The following is a 13,345-nucleotide window of genomic DNA, read 5'->3' as shown; positions in this document are numbered from 1 at the left end:
AGGTATATACCCAAAAAAATCTAAATCGTTCCATCAGAAAGACACATACACACGTATGTTCACCGCAGCACTATTCACAAGAGCAAAAACACAGTATCAACCTAAATGTCCATCAATGGTAGACTAAAGAAAATGAGGTACATTGGAATACTATGCATCCATAAAAAAGAATGAGATCACGTCTTTTGCAGGAACAGAAAACCAAATACCGCATATTCTCACTTATAAATGGGAGCTAAGTGATGAGAATGCATGAGACACATAGAGGGGAACAACATACTGAGGCTTACTGGAGGGTAAAGGGAGAGAATCAGGAAAAAAATAACTAAGAGGTACTAGGCTTAATACCTGGGTGATGAAATAATCTGTACAACAAACCCCCACGACACAAGTTTACCTATATAACAAACCTACACATGTACCCCTGAATTTAAAATAAAATTTAAATTTAAAAAAAAGAAAAACAATCACGTTTCTGACTACAATGCTTCACAATCACTCTCATTTGGCTCTCTTCTTTCACTAGAATCACCTATATCCCTTGTGAACCCACATCCAGAAGAAAACGCTTTGCCAGTATGACCCTGTGACCCACTTGAAGATCCCTGTCCTTTTGAGAGTCACACCTAATGATTCCTCCTTCCTGGATTGATCTGAATTTTCCTGATCTCTTGGCACTTTGAGTCTTTTCATCCATCACTAACAGATTAGATAAATCCCAAATTACATATATCCTGTTTATTGACAAGGAGAAAGGTAGGAAGTAAAATGTTTTTAAGACAAGGAGCAGTAAAAATTATCTCCAGGCAAATTTGTTAATTAATAAAGAAATGCAGATGACAGTACCAGATCCAAAAGAAACAAGGAGAAGAAATACAAAGAAAAGAGACTAAAAGAGAGTGCATGTTTGATTTGCAAACCAAAATGCCAGAACAGCTCCCCCAAGTCCAGCTGAAATGTCATTTGCACACTCTATACAGTTAAAGTGCACTGCAAAAAGTCCATCCTCAAAAAGGTAAAAAGTATTCTGGAAAAATGATTCTGAAAAAACACTAAAAACAATAATGTGGAATTCAACATCCCCCTCCCAGAAAATAAAACTTCAGTAACACTGAAAGGGAGAAATCAGCACTTCAATTTAGTTAATTGGACTATTGATTCTTATGCAATACTAAGTCACTGATCATTAAACAGAAGTGAGAATATTAGCTGTTAATGAAGGTAACAAGACTAAGATATTCACAGATCTTCTAGTACTTCCTACTACAAGAGTTCTAGAATAAAACAAAGTGGGAAAAATTATGCATGTAAACAGAATATATTAATATAAAAGAAATAAGCAAGGAGAAAAAGACAAATGTACTTTGCATAAATGTAAAATGTGAAAACACAAGGACTTTTAGTGTTTAAAGCAGAAAGCAAACATGCTAAGTCATGTTCAACCATTTCCAAACTTCCAGGCCCAAAGGGGAACAATCCAGAATACCCATGGGGAAAAATATACAAAATGTATATTTTCTACTACTGAAAATGGGAATTGACTGTTGCTTTTTAAAACAAACTTAAATTGAAAGTAAATATTTGCACAGAAAAGCACAGCACTCTTTTTGATAGAATACTGAGCTGTTTCATACCCCTATAGTAACTTAGTATTATTAGTCTTTTAACTTTTAGCCATTCTGGTGTATGTTTAGGGTTATCTTGTGATTGTAATTTGCATTTTCCTAGTAACCTGTGAAACCAAGAACCTTTTCATATGCTCGCTGGTCATTTTGATATCTTCCTTTGTGAAATGACTATTTGTCTTTTGCCCATTTTTCTACTCAGTTAACTTATTAATTTATAGATGTTCTTTATCTTTTGTTGGTTGTATGCTGTAAATATATGAAATGTTCATTATTTTAATATAGTCTAAATTAGTAACCTTTTATCATTATTTTTTAAGAAATCTTTCCCTACTCCAAGTCACTAAGATTTTCTCTTACGTCATCTTCTAGAAAATCTTCAGCATTTCACATTTAAATTTGTAATCCATCTAGAATTGAATTTGGTGTATGGTATAAAACTAGAAGTCAAAATCTTTCTTTTTACCCCATATTGTTACTCAGTTGATCCAGTGACATGTATTGAAAAGACTCCCCAGCATCTTGCAGTGTCATCTTGTCATAAATCAAATGTTCACATATGTGGGATCTCTGTTATGGGACTCTTTATTCTGTTCCATTGGTCTGTTTTTCTATCCTTGCAATACCACACTGTCTTAATATAGTTTTTAATAAATCTTGTTTTCTAGTACCCTAAGTGCTCCACCTTAATTTCTCTTCATCAAGATTGTTTTGGCTACTGCCATATAAATTTGAGAATCAACCTTGTTGATTTTCACTTTAAAATATACTGGAGTTTCAATTAGAATAATACTGAATAGATCAAAATTGGAGAAACCAATACCTTTAAAATATTGAGTCTTTCTATCCATGAACATCTATTCTTCCATTTATATCAGTTTTAATTTCTCTCCATAATTTAGAGCTTTCTGTGCAGAGGTCTTACACCTCTTTCATTGGATTTACTGTATTTGGTGCTTTTTTGATACTCTTGTCAAGGGTATCTTTTTTAACTTCATTTTTAATTGCTTTTTGCTGGTACAAAGAATCAATAAATTTTTGTAAATTAACCTTTAACTCAGCAAACCTACTATTTCATTTGTTAATTCTAAGTCTGTCTACATAGATTTTTTAGGTTTTCTGTGTACACCAACAAAGCATGTGCTAATTACTGCAGTGGTATTTCTTCCTCTCTAATCCTTATGTCTTTTATTTATTTTTCTTGCTTTATTGCACTAGCTACACCTCCACTACAATAACAACAACAAAAAAAGTGGTGATACTGGGCATCCTTGTCTCATTCACAATCTCTGAAGGAAAGCTTCTAACAATGGGTTACATTAATTGCTACTTGCTATGTTTCTTATATACCATTTTACTAGATTAAGGAAATTCCCTTAACATTTCTAATTTCCTAAGGGATTTTAATATTTTTATCACAAATGGATAACTGAATTTCATTAAATTCTTTTCCCGGATTGAGATAACTATGGTGTTTTTTCCTCTGATAATATGATGAATTATGTTGATTTATGAATGTTGAAACAACCCAGAATGCCTAGAATAAACCTAAGTTAGTATGTAGTATCTTTTCTAAATATTGCTGGATTTAGTTTGTTAATATTTTGACTAACAGTTTTATATTAACATTCACATAAGACTGGCCTGTAATTTTCCTTAACTGCTACATCCTTGTTAAGTTTTGAAATAAAGATTATGATGCTTCATAAAAGGAGTTAGGAAAATCTTATCTTTTCTTCTGTTCTCTGGAATATTTTATATAAAATTTTTAATATAAATTTTAATATTTTATATAAAATTCTTAAAATGTCTGGCAGAATTCACCAATGAAGTCTACTGGGCCCAAGAGATTTATCTACGAGAAGGTTTTTCAATAACAAATTCAATTTAGCCGGGCGTGGTGGCTCACGCCTGTAATCCCAGCACTTTGGGTGGCTGAGGCGGGCAGATCGCCTGAGGTCAGAAGTTTGAGACCAGCCTGACCAACATGGTGAAACCCCATTTCTACTTAAGAAAAAAAAAAAAAGTAAAAATTAGCCGGGCATGGTGGTGCGCACCTGCAGACCCAGCTACTCGAGAGGCTGAGGCAGGAGAATTGCTTGAACCCAGGAGGCAGAGGTTGCAGTGAGCTGAGATCACGCAACTGCACTCCTGCCTGGGGCGACAGAGTGAGACTCCATCTCAAAAAAAAAAAAATCAATTTAATAGGGTACTATTCACATGTTTCAATCTTTCTTGTATGCTGTGCTTTCCTAGGGATTTTTTATTATACCTAAATGTTTTACTGTGGCGGGGGGGTGGGTACATGGTCATTCATAGTATCTTTTAATAACCCCTTTACTATTCAGAGGCTCTATTATGGTTTCTCTTTTTAATTGCTAACATTAGTTATTTCCCCCCTTTTTTCTTAGTCTTGCCAAAGTTATCAATTTAATTAATTTTTTTCAAAGAGAATAGCTTTGTTCATCCTCTTATACATTTGTTTCCTATTTTATTAGTTTCTGTTCTTATCTTTATTACATCTTTTCTTTCTCTTTTCTTTGGTTTTAATTTGCTGGGGTTTTTTTGTTTTTCTTGAAATGGCCACTTAGATCACTTTCAGCCTTTCTAATATATATAATTTTAGCTGTATATAAAATGTAGCTGTATGTATACACACATAGCTAACATTCTAGGCACCACATTAGCTGCATTCCACAAGTTTTGATATGTACCATATTCATTATCACTCAGTCCAAAATATTTTCTAATTTTCATTTTGATTTCTTTTGATTCATGGGTTATTTAGAAGTGTATTGCTTAATTTCCAAGCTTTTGAGGATTTTTCTGGATGTCTTTTATTGTTCTGAGTTCTAGATTAAATCCACCTTGGTCAAAAAACATGATTCTAATCCTCTGAAATATGTTGAGACATGCTTTATGGCAGTAGTGGTAAATGGTCCATATTCACTTGGATGTGTATTCAGCAGTTATTAGGTACAATGTTCTATTTAGATTAATTAGGTCAAGTTTGTTAACTAGGTTAAGTTTGTTAATCTTGATCAAATCTTCACCTGAACTGAGGTTTTCTCTGCTTGTTGTATTAATTGAGAGCTACTTGTTAAGTCTTCCATGATTACCATGTACTTAATTTTTCCCTTGATTCTGCCCATTTTTCTTTGTATATTTTAAGGCTACATTATTAAGTATTTATAGAATTGAATTATTAAAGCAACCTGGTTAACTGATCCATTCATAATTTTTAAGTGTCCCTAGATCTTTAGTATTGCTTCTGGCTTTGATGTTTACTTTGTCTCATGCCAATACAGTTACATCAGTTTTCTTTTGGAAGTTTTCTCATGTCATATCACTTCCAACCTTTTACTTTCATTTTTAAAAAATGTCCTTCTTCTTACATTCTTCAAATTTAGCAAGTTCTTTTCTCAACCTCTTGAGATGAATCAATACCTCAATGATTTTCAGCTCTTCCTCTTTTCTAATATATGCTCTTATGGCTATAAATGTCCCTCTGAGATATTTTATCTGCATTCTGTATGTCTGATGTTGTATTTTCATTTTGAATTCAAAGTATTTTCTAATTTCCATTGTGATTTCCTCACTGATCCATGAATTATTCAGAACTTCATGTCCTAATTTCCAAATGTATGCAGATTTTCAAGTTATCTTTTTCTAACTTATTTCCACTATGTTCAGAGACCATACCTGTGACGTCAAGCTTTTGAACTGTATCAAGATTTACTTTATGGCCCAGCATATGGTCAATTTTGGTAAGGTTATTTTTTGTGCTAATAAGAATGTGTACTCTGAAATTCTGTTGTATAATATTCTATATATAAAAATTAGGTCAAGTTTGCTGATCATGCTGTTCAAATCTATATTCTTTCTTATGTTTGTCTCTTATTCCATCAGTTACTAAGAAAAATGTGTTAAAATTCTCCCCTATGATTGTGGCTTCATCTGTTTTTTCCTAGTTCTGTCACTTTTCACATACAGATAAGAGAGAAAGAGGATTTTCTTTTAAAACTATTTAACTAGACACATTAGATACGCAGATATTTTCATCTTGGTTTGAGTCCCCCAGCAAAGTGTAGGCTGAGACACGGACTTCAGGGCAACTGGAGGTGACCCCAGAAAGCACAGTGAGGACACAGACAGCAAGGCAGAGAAGGAAGGAAAGCTAATAAAGGACGTGCTATTGAGCATATTAAGCATATTACTGAAGTAAGCAGCTGGTGATGAATTCCACTGGGAATCCACTAAAGAACCAGATGGAATCTTTCAGAATCGTCTCTCTGAGGAATGGGAAGTTGGAGAATTCACCTAGTCCCTCCACTACTTGAACCTTGACCTAAGATCTAAGAGTGTTAACTCCCCAACACTTCCAGATTTCATCTAAGCAGCTTTCCAAGGCCCCAGAGAGAGAAACAAAGTATGGGGAAAGGAAAGAGAGATCAGATTGTTATTGTGTCTGTGTAGAAAGAAGTAGAAATAAGAGACTCCATTTTGTTCTGTACTAAGAAAAATTCTTCTGCCTTGAGATGCTGTTAATCTGTAACCTCACCCCCAACCCTGTGCTCCCTGAAACATGTGCTGTGTCACCTCAGGGTTAAATGGATTAAGGGCTGTGCAAGATGTGCTTTGTTAAACAAATGCTTGAAGGTAGCATGCTCCTTAAGAGTCATCACCACTCCCTAATCTCAAGTACCCAGGGACATAAATGCCGCAGGGACCTCTGCCTAGGAAAGCCAGGTATTGTCCAAGGTTTCTCCCCATGTGATAGTCTGAAATATGGCCTCGTAGGAAGGGTAAGACCTGACCGTCCCCCAGCCTGACACCAGTAAAGGGTCTGTGCTGAGGAGGATTAGTAAAAGAGGAAGGAACACCTCTTTGCAGTTGAGACAAGAGGAAAGCATCTGTCTCCTGCCCATCCCTGGACAATGGAATGTCTCGGTATAAAACCGGATTGTATGTTCCATCAACTGAGATAGGGGAAAACCGCCTTAGGGCTGGAGGTGGGACATGCAGGCAGCAACACTGCTCTTTAAGGCACTGAGATGTTTATGTGTATGCATATCTAAAGCACAGCACTTAATTCTTTACCTTGTTCATGATGCAGAGACCTTTGTTCACGTGTTTGTCTGCTGACCTTCTCTCCACTATTATCCTATGACCCTGCCACATCCCCCTCTCCGAGAAACACCCAAGAATGATCAATAAATACTAAGGGAACTCAGAGGCCAGCGGGATCCTCCATATGCTGAATGCCGGTCCCCTGGGCCCCCTTTTTTCTTTCTCTACACCTTGTGTCTCTTTCTTTTCCAAGTCTCTCGTTCCACCTAACGAGAAACACCCACAGGTGTGGAGGGGCAACCCACCCCTTCAAACAAAGTATACTACAAGCTTGTCCAACCTGTAAGCCACAGGCCATATGTGGCCCAATACAGCTTTGAAGGTAGCCCTACACAAATGTGTGAACTTTCTTAAAACATTACAAGTTTTTTTTTTTAAGCTTATCAGCCAGCATTAGTGTTAGTGTATTTTATGTGTGGCCCAAAACAATTCTTCTTCCAATCTGGCCCAGGGAAGCCAAAAGATTGGAAACCCCTGTTATAGTAGATGTTGGCAGCGCACAAGAACCTATATTTAATAGCTAAAAGGAAATCAGGAGGCAAAGAGGACATACTACAGGGCACAAAGAATGTCTACTAAAGTTACATATCCTGAAATTTCATATTTTCTCATTATGAAGTGTTTTTCTTCACCTTGAGTAGTGCTTTTGGCTTCTGCTCCAATCATACTTTTTCTGATAAGAAAATAGTTATACCATCTTTCTAGTCAAACTGTTTGCATGTTATATATTTTACCTTTTAATTTCAATGTTTTTATATTTCTATAAACATTAAATAATAATTGCATTTGTTTATCTGATCCAGTTGGACAGTTTTTCTTTTAATTAAGCCAGTTACTGCATTTACATTTAACAAACCTATTTTGATTTAAAGCTGTCATCTTGTTACATAATATTTGTACTTAATAAGCTCTGTTCCTTTTTCTCTTCTTTTTTGCCTTCTTTGGGACTGATTACTTTTTTTATCATTCCATTTTTCTCTATTAGCATGGAAGATATTCTCTACTCATATATACTTTTAATGGTTCCCTCAAGATAAAAACATGGATTTGTGACTTAACAAGGTCTAATGTCAGCTATAAATACTTTAATTCCATTTATCCCAACCTGACTTAAATATAACACCATTGCCACCATAATTTTATATATATGTTAAACTCAAAAGGCAATTACCGTTAGCTGTGCACAGTGACATGCACCTGTAGTCCCAGGTACTTGGGAGGCTGAAGTAGGATTGCTTAAGCCCAGGAGTTCGAGTCCAGCCTGGGCAACATAGCAAAACTCCATCTACTATTGTTGTTTTATACAATCAATATTCATTTAGATTTACCCATACATTTACTACTGCTTTTCATTTCTTCCTGCAGCTCTGAGGGTCAATCTGGGATCACTGTCTTTCTACCTGAAGAACATTTTTTAATATTTCCTTAGTGCAGGTCTGCTTGTAACCAGTTCTCTCAATTTTTGTTCATCTGAAAATGTCTTTATTTTACCTTTATTCTGGATATAGAATTCTCGTTTGGTAGAGGAAAAAGTCATGTTCTTTCTTTGTAGACATTTTATTGTTTTCTGGCTTTCACTTTTTTGGCTGACAAGTCAACTGTTAAGAGCTATTTGTAGATAATCTTTTTTTTCTTTGATTGCTTTTCAGATTCTTCCCTTTGTCTTTAGTTTTCAACCATGGCAACTGTTTCTTTTTACTTATCTTGCTTGAGATTCTTGGACTTCTTAAATACATGACCTTCCTCACTTTTGGCAAAATCTCAGCCAGTATCTCTCCAAATATCTTTTGTGCCCATTCTCATTTTTTTTCTCCTTCAGGGATTCCAAAAACACTTATATTAGATTTTCTTGTTGTCTTCTCTTTCTCATATCCTTTCATCCATATTTTCTATCACTTTGCCTGTGCTTTATTCTAGACATTTTCTTCTGTCACATCATCTAGTTCACTAATTATCCCTTAATCTTTAAGACCTTAATTTCAGTCATTCTATTTTTCAATTCTAAAATTTCCACCCATATTTTTTTACAGTTTTTAATTCTTTTTCGAAATGCTCAATCTTATCTTTTAGTGCCTTGAATGCAATAAACATTGTTTTTGTAAACTGTGTGCATGATAATGACAAATATCTAGATTTATCATGGGTCTATTTCTATCTTCTGCTGCTTCTACTATTTTTCCTTTGTGTTGTCTTGTCTCCTGGTCTTTGTTGTGTCAGGTTATTTTCTGAGCAAGTACCAAGCATTATTTGCAAAATTATTTGAATAATCTGAAACCCAGAATGGTAATTTTTCCTTTGAAGAAAATTTACATTTGCTACTTCCAGGTTCCTGGAAGCCCTAGCACTTTGGAGATGCCTGGGGACAGTAGCACTCTTAAGTTTAACTTAAACTGATTTCAGGGATTTAGATGTTTGAAGCTGAGTGGTTTTTTCAAGAGGGCCTGTTCTGGTCCATCCTTACTCCTAGGGTGCAGCCTTTCAGGGTCTTTAGCCAAACTGAGGAGGCGTTCAGAGCCATCATGGACCCCTAGCCCCTTAAAGTTATCAAAAACACCACTCAACCTTTTATCCTCTCGGCTGCCTTCTTTACTTTCAGTTAATAATGGCCCCAAACCCTGGACACACCTCCCTGAACCTCTTGCCCAGCCCAGATCCCAGCCTGGTAATTGTTCACCATCCTGATAGCATTTTACTTCAAGCAAAATTTTTTTTAAATCTAACTTACCTATTTGTCCTCGGTGAGTGGACTGGCCCAAATTACCTAATCTGCCATTATCAAATATTAAGTCTGAAATAATTCATATTTAACTGTAAACGTCCTGAGGGAAATTTACTTCTAAAGCTGATTTCTACAGCCAGTCAAATTTTCAATCAGGCCTGAAAATAGAATAAAGATTATTTTCAGATATACAAGATCTCAAAACTATGCTCTATCAAAATAGAAACGTAAACATATAAATATGGTGACAGAGAATGCAAAGAAGCACAAATAGAGGAGCAAAGAAAACCTCCAGAATAATGGTGAAGGGAGTTCTCATGATGACAGCTATACACCTATCCTTGAAAGCAACCTATCCACAGTGGAGAATGGCAAGCTCCAGGAGAGATGTCTTCACAGGGAAAAGAAATGAAAGAAAAGAAAATGGACAGATTACTTGCCTTGTTTAAACACAATGGCAAAAGATTTACACCTGTGTCAGAGATTTCAGAAAGAATCAATGGTAGGTATGTTTAAAAAACCAAATGAAAGTGAGACAATTAGTAATTTCCAGGAAAACAAAAAAGCAGTACAAAAAACAAGTCTGCTTATAATTACACTACCTGACTCAACTGTGAATAATATTTACCATTTAATGGTGTAAATACTGAATATTAATCTAACAAAAAACTAAGATATACACTCCTGGAAGGATGAGGGGATGATAATTGTATGTAAGAGAGCAAAACCCCACATCTTTCATAGTACCAAGTCATTAAACAGCTAAAACTATAAATGAAAATACAGCAGTAAAAAAGCTTCCTTGGAAACATAGGGAAAATGCCAAAAGAAAGGGTTAAAGGCTTGAAATTACTCCTCACAGAAGTAAGAATCCTAGGTTCAGAGGGGTGGGGAAGATTACTATTTTTTCTTATGAGCCTTGTAGAATCATTTTTCTTTTTATTTACTATGACAAGTATAAATATAAAGGTGAAGAAAAGTTTAGGAACATTAAATGCTAATAATGATGGAAGTTACTCGTCCAAGGCCATTCAGCTGAAAAGAGGCAGGGCCAGGACTCCAAATTTCTTACTCATTTCTTTAAGTCAACGTGCCCTGTAGGGAGCTAGAAGATAGTAACAGCAGGAATGTCCATTAAAACCAACCCAGTGCCAACACTGTAAGCAGAAACACATAAAGCCTTAACTTACAAAACAAGTTGCTTATATTAGTGATCCACCAAGTATGATTTGCAGGTGGGCTGAAGTTATTCACAGACAGCAATCCAGCACAAGAAGCCTGAGGCAGAGTGTAAATCAAGTATGCCTTGAAACACACCGTTCAGTGTAACAGACATTCTTACAAGCAAAATCTTCTCAGCAAAAGATGGATATACACTGATTTTAGCTGTTAACTGTTTTAGCTGTTTAATGACTTGGTACTATGAAAGATGAGGGGTTTTGCTCTCTACAATGCTTTACATTCTGGTGCAAGCTTTTAATCTCATCATGGACGGTGCAAGCTTTTAATCTCATCATGGACCTGTCATTTGATTAGCAGTGGTTTACACCCTAGGACTAAGTGCTTCTAGGTCTGTACCTTTCAAACAAGTAAGAATGACTGATGTGGTTTGGCTGTGTCCCTACCCAAATCTCATGTTGAACTGTAGTCTTCAATGTTGGAGAAGGGGCCTGGTGGGAGGTGACTGGCTCATGGGGGCAGACTTCCCCCTTGCTGTTCTTGTGATAGTGAATTCTCATGAGATCTGGTGGTTTAAAGGTTATGTAGCACTTCCCCCTTTGCTCCGTCTCCTCCTCTGCCATGTGAAAATGTGCCTGCTTCCTCTTCACTTTCTGCCATGATTAAGTTTCCTGAGGCCTCACAAGCCATGCTTCCTGTACAGCCTGTGGAACTGTGAGTCAATTAAACCTCTTTTCTGCATAGCTTACCCTGTCTCAGGTAGTTCCTTATTGCAATGAGAGAATGAACTAATACAATGACAAAAACATAAAGCCCTATTTTCTAGTTCTTATTTCATATACTGCTCAAATTGGATTATGAACGTGTTATAACACATACTTGAAAGAAGTGTTTTGATTCTGGAAAAATTTCGTCAACCTCCACTTCTTTTCCGAGTATGGAGAAGTCAAAAAGGCAAAGAGTGGAAATCCACAGAGAAGTCAAGGGAAGAGGATTAGCAAACTTCTAATTAACCAAGCACAATTGCTTTGCCAGGAACATCAGCAAAGGGCACCAAATGAAAAGGTGACAAAGTGCTCTGCCCAAAGAGGAAGGCAGAGTTCAGTGACAACAACCTAAAACCTCAGAAGAAGATACCAATCCCTCCATTACCCTCTAAACTGCTACCCGTTAACCTGATTCGCCAGGACACTCTGTGTGCCTGGTGCCAACAATTAAAGCTGAGCACCAAAGACCAGAAATTAGATGCACATAAGCACCCGTGTGCCTTCACCTACCCAAAACAAAAGGACATTCCTAGCACAGCAAAAGAGGCCAGAACTCAGAAATCATTACAAAAAAAAAATCAAAGGTGGACAAGGGGTAAACGTCCCTGAAAAGTTCTGAGAAGACATCCTCCTGAGATGGCTCTTCCCTCTTGGGGGGGTGCTGCCTGCCTTGAAAGAGTCTGCTGCTCTCCTTGAAGGAGTTAACACAGCTGTAAGAAAACTTCTACCCCAGGTGCTTTGCTGGCCTCCAGGGCCAGAACTGCAGCCAGGGTGGGACACCAGAGGCTGAGGAATCTCCACAAGAGAAGACCATGGGAGAAGTCTCCCTGCAGATACAGATGGTTGGGTTCACCTCCAGTTTCATGCTAGACAAGCCTGGGCTCCAGAAATCCAAGAAGGGAGAGTGAGTGCACTCTTCTTGCTTCCCGCCTCCCAATTTCCCACCCCTGCACCTTGAAGACAGTAAGTTGTGCCCCAAATGTGTTCACAGGTACAAGGTCTTAATAAAAAGCATCCAGTGGGAATAAAATACCAGAAAAAAGGCACCTATATGGTAATTAATAGTAGAAAGGCTCAACAGTCGATTCCATGGTGGTGTTGCTTATAGGTGAACTCCGGTTCTCTCCATACCTGCTTACTTACAGTCCATGCAGACTGGTGGATTGCAGGTGTTAGACTATGACATGCAGCAGTGCCTGCTGCTTCACTGGCTGAGATATAGACTCTAATTTTAAAAATGATAAAACATTTCACAAATTACCATTAATTCTAGTTAATACATAGAAAAAGTCATTTATAGTACACTTCTAAAATGGAAATGACTTCAACAGCTACAGCTCTTTTAAGTGAAAATTTCTTCAGCTGAGCCCTAAGAAAACAGTGGTTTGCTCCTGTGCTCAATTTCCCTCCCTAGCATACTGACAACTTTAGGAGATGCTCCATTCTGATTGTAAATTTCACAAAATGTAAAGTATTTTAAGGCAGAGAAAGGCTGTTAATTCTCTCCCTCTCCAAAACACATGATTTTTAATATTCAAAACAATATTTGTTTTCTTAATAACCTGAGACTTCTATAGTTTGATTCTAGGATAGAAACACAAGGCACTTTGTATTATTTCCACCTATAATTGCTCTGTGTATTTCTGCTGTTTAAAATGTTTAAGGATGCTCCCTACTCATAAATACATATTAGATTTATATATACTCAAAACCTGTTGGTGGTACAGGTTGGACCATTTGTTTTCAAAATGACATTATTTAGGTATGATTGACATACAAAAAGCTGCACATATTTAATGTATCCAATTGAGTTTAACTTTTAATTTTCTGTGTATTTCCTAAATTTATAGTCCTATGTGTCTTGGAACAGATCTGTTTTTTTACTTCTCCTGTGTTTTAATGGCAGTCTCCAATATTGTCTTATT

General features: G+C 36.5%; 1 protein-coding gene and 1 pseudogene across 50 annotated transcripts in view; one reads left to right on the top strand and one right to left on the bottom strand.

The window, feature by feature from the left end:
- The window catches only part of CEP63 (centrosomal protein 63), an 89,649-nt gene that overhangs the window by 52,259 nt on the left and 24,045 nt on the right, over nucleotides 1–13,345 (bottom strand). Inside the window, exon 2 of one of the 50 annotated variants that reach the window (XM_055383309.2) lies at nucleotides 9,481–9,632. The exons of the other annotated variants lie outside the window; for them this stretch is intronic. The gene's annotated coding sequence lies outside the window, so the exon portion shown is untranslated. The remainder of the gene's footprint in view (nucleotides 1–9,480; nucleotides 9,633–13,345) is intronic. 50 annotated transcript variants of the gene reach the window in all.
- On the top strand, nucleotides 5,311–12,448 carry LOC109026083 (developmental pluripotency-associated protein 4-like; annotated as a pseudogene).

The sequence above is a fragment of the Gorilla gorilla genome, chromosome 2 (genome assembly GCF_029281585.2).
Source record: "Gorilla gorilla gorilla isolate KB3781 chromosome 2, NHGRI_mGorGor1-v2.1_pri, whole genome shotgun sequence".
NCBI classification, from domain to species: domain Eukaryota; kingdom Metazoa; phylum Chordata; class Mammalia; order Primates; family Hominidae; genus Gorilla; species Gorilla gorilla.
The sequence above is the reverse complement of the archived record's forward strand: the minus strand, read 5'-3'. Positions and strand labels throughout refer to the sequence as shown.